Source organism: Aegilops tauschii, chromosome 4 (genome assembly GCF_002575655.3).
Source record: "Aegilops tauschii subsp. strangulata cultivar AL8/78 chromosome 4, Aet v6.0, whole genome shotgun sequence".
NCBI lineage: Eukaryota > Viridiplantae > Streptophyta > Magnoliopsida > Poales > Poaceae > Aegilops > Aegilops tauschii.
In genome coordinates, this window is record NC_053038.3 from 500,714,117 (window position 1) to 500,717,733 (window position 3,617).

Consider the following 3,617-nt stretch of genomic DNA (forward strand, 5'->3'; position numbering starts at 1 on the left):
GACGAGATGAATCCGGATGCGCAGCCCGTTCGTCCGTCACATATCCCTAGCATAGCAAACACGCAACTTCCCCCACTGGTTCATTTGTCCAAAAACGCGAAACACTGGGAATACTTTCCCGGATGTTTTCCCCCTTCGCCGGTATCACCTATCCCTGCGTTAGATCACCCCTGACACCGCGTATTGCCTTGTTATATTTTGTGATGCTTTGTTTGCTCCGTATCGTACACGTTTGCGTGCATGATTAGTGTACGATTGAATCGGGGGCGTCACACCATCGATCCTCTCGTCGGGAGGGGGTCAATCTCCATCAACATCTTCACCAGCACCATCTCCTCTCAAACCCTAGTTCATCTCTTGTATCCGATATTTGTCTCAAAACCTCAGATTGGTACCTGTGGGTTGCTAGGAGTGTTGATTACTCCTTGTAGTTGATGCTAGTTGGTTTATTCGGTGGAAGATTATATGTTCAGATCCTTTATGCACAATAATACCCCTCTGATTATGAACATGAATATGATTTTTGAGTTGTTACGTTTGTTCCTGAGGACATGGTAGAAGTCTTGTTATAAGTAGTCATGTGAATTTGGTATTCGTTCGATATTTTGATGAGATGTATGTTGTCTTTCCTCTAGTGGTGTTATGTGAACGTCGACTACATGACACTTCACCATTGTTTGGGCCTAGGGGACGGCATTGGGAAGTAATAAGTAGATGATGGGTTGCTAGAGTGAGAGAAGCTTAAACCCTAGTTTATGTGTTCCTTCGTAAGGGGCCGATTTGGATCCATATGTTTCATGCTATGGTTTGGTTTACCTTAATTCTTCCTTCGTAGTTGCGGATGCTTGCGAGAGGGGTTAATCATAAGTGGTATGCTTCTCCAAGGAAGGGCAGTACCCAAGCACTGGTCCACCCACATATCAAATTATCAAAGTAACGAACGCAAATCATATGAGCATGATGAAAACTAGTTGACGATAATTCCCATGTGTCCTCGGGAGCGCTTTCCTTTATATAAGAGTTTGTCCAGGCTTGTCCTTTGATACAAAAAGGATTGGGCCACCTTGCCGCACCTTTTTTACTTTTGTTACTTGTTACCCATTACATATTACCTTATCACAAAACTATCTGTTATCGATAACTTCAGTGATTGTAGAGAATACCTTACTGAAAACTGCTTGTCATTTACTTCTGCTCCTCGTTGAGTTCGACACTCTTACTTATCGAAAGGACTATGATAGATCCCCTATACTTGTGGGTCATCAATTTGTAACACGTAGCGGACTGTGTCCCTGGTGGGGGATGTCAAGATGACGCCAACCCCTAGTCCGGCTAGCATTTTGGAACCGTCAAAGTACATAGTCCAGTTGGAGTATGAATTATACTGTTTAGGGAATTCGGCTTCCGTCCATTCGGCGATAAAGTCGGCCAGCACATGAGATTTATTAGCCCGGCGTGGCTTGTATGCTATTTCGAACGGTAAAAGTTTGATGGCCCATTTGGCTATGCGGCCAGTGGCGTCCCTGTTGTTAATAATGTCGTTAAGTGGTACTTCTGATGCCACTGTGATCGAACACTCTTGAAAATAGTGTTGTAGTTTTCGGGATGCCATGAAGCCCGTATAGGGTATCTTTTGATAGTGGGGGTATCGGGATTTGAATGGTGTAAGGACCTCCGATACATAATTGACTGGTTTTTGGGTGGGGAATTTATGTCCCTCTTCCCCTCGTTCAACGACGAGTACGGCACTGACTACCTGGTTGGTTGACGAGAGATACAAAAACATAGGCTCGCCAACGCCTGGGGCAGCTAGGATTGGGTTGCTTGCGAGTAGGTCCTTGATTTCTTCCAATCCGGCTGTGGCAGCATCCATCCATTCAAAGCTATCAGTGCATCTTAGTAGCTTGTAGAGCGGTAATGCTTTTTCTCCTAATCTGGAGATGAAGCGGCTCAAGGCCGCGACGCACCCTGCTAGTTTTTGGACATGCTTTAGCTTGGTTGGTATAGCCAATTGTGACAAGGCTCTTATCTTAGTTGGGTTTGCTTCAATTCCTCTATGGGAAACAATGAACCCTAGCAATTTTCCGGCTGGAACGCTGATACGTCTCCAACGTATCTACTTTTCCAAACACTTTTGCCCTTGTTTTGGACTCTAACTTGCATGATTTGAATGGAACTAACCCGGACTGACGCTATTTTTTAGCAGAATTGCCATGGTGTTATTTTTGTGCAGAAATAAAAGTTCTCGGAATGACCTGAAACTACACGGAGAATATTTTTGGAATTAATAAAAAAATGCTGGCGAAAGAATCAACACCAGGGAGCCCACTGAGGGAGTCCTAGACTAAGGGGTCCTCGGGTGTCCGGCCTGTTATCCATGGGCCGGACTGATGGGCTGTGAAGACATGAAGGCCGAAGATTGTACCCGTGTCCAGATTGGACTCTTCTTGGCGTGGAAGGCAAGCTTGGCGACCGACTATGAAGATTCCTTCTTATGTAACCGACTCTATGTAACCCTAGATCCCCCCCCCCCGGTGTCTATATAAACCGAAGGGGTTGGTCCGGAAAGGATATATTCATTACCATAGTCATACAGGCTAGGCTTCTAGGGTTTAGCCATTACGATCTTGTGGTAGATCAACTCTTGTAATACTAAATTCATCAAGATCAATCAAGTAGGAAGTAGGGTATTACCTCCATAGAGAGGACCCGAACCTGGGTAAACATCGTGTCCCCCGTCTCCTGTTACCATCGATCCTAGACGCATAGTTCGGGACCCCCTACCCGAGATCCGCCGGTTTTGACACCGACATTCGTGCTTTCATTGAGAGTTCCACTGTGCCATCGACAAAAGGTTCGATGGCCCCTTTGATTGTCTATAGTGACGCTGTCCAGGGAGAAACCTTCCTCCCCGGACAGATTTTCGTGTTCGGCGGCTTCGTACTGCGGGCCAACTCGCTCGGCCATTTGGAGCAGATCGATAGCTACGCCCCTGGCCACTAGGTCACATTTGGAAGCTTGAACTATGTCGCAGATATCCGTGGAGACTTGATCTTCAATGGATTTGAGACCGCGACGATCGCTCCCCCTCGCCCCGATGAACATGACTCAAATTTGTCATCGGATCACATCCAGGAGATGGCTCATGTTGCTGCAACGGCCATAGAACGAGAGCAGATCGTGCCATCCGAGGCCACGGAGTCCGCGGCGTTGGAGCCGCACACGAACTCGACACCCTGCAATATTTGCGTCAACAGAACTCCGGACTCGTGTCCGGTTATGAGTTCCGGACCATGTACGCCTGCGGACACCGAGCTGGATCGGTTATCGATTTTCGAATTCAGCGCCACGAACATCTTCCAGTACTCACCTTTGGGTGATGTGTTAAACTCGTTAAAGAATTTGTCCTTGGAGAAGGACTCACAGCCGAACTATGTTCGGTTCGAGCTAGAGGCGGAGGACAGGGAATTTTGCTTCCCACCTGCCACCCACTTCATAGCCACTGTCGATGACTTAACCGACGTGCTTGATTATGGCTCCGAAGACATCGACGGTATGGACGACGATGCCGACAAGGAGCAAGGCCAAGACCCGCCATTCACTGGACGTTGGACGGC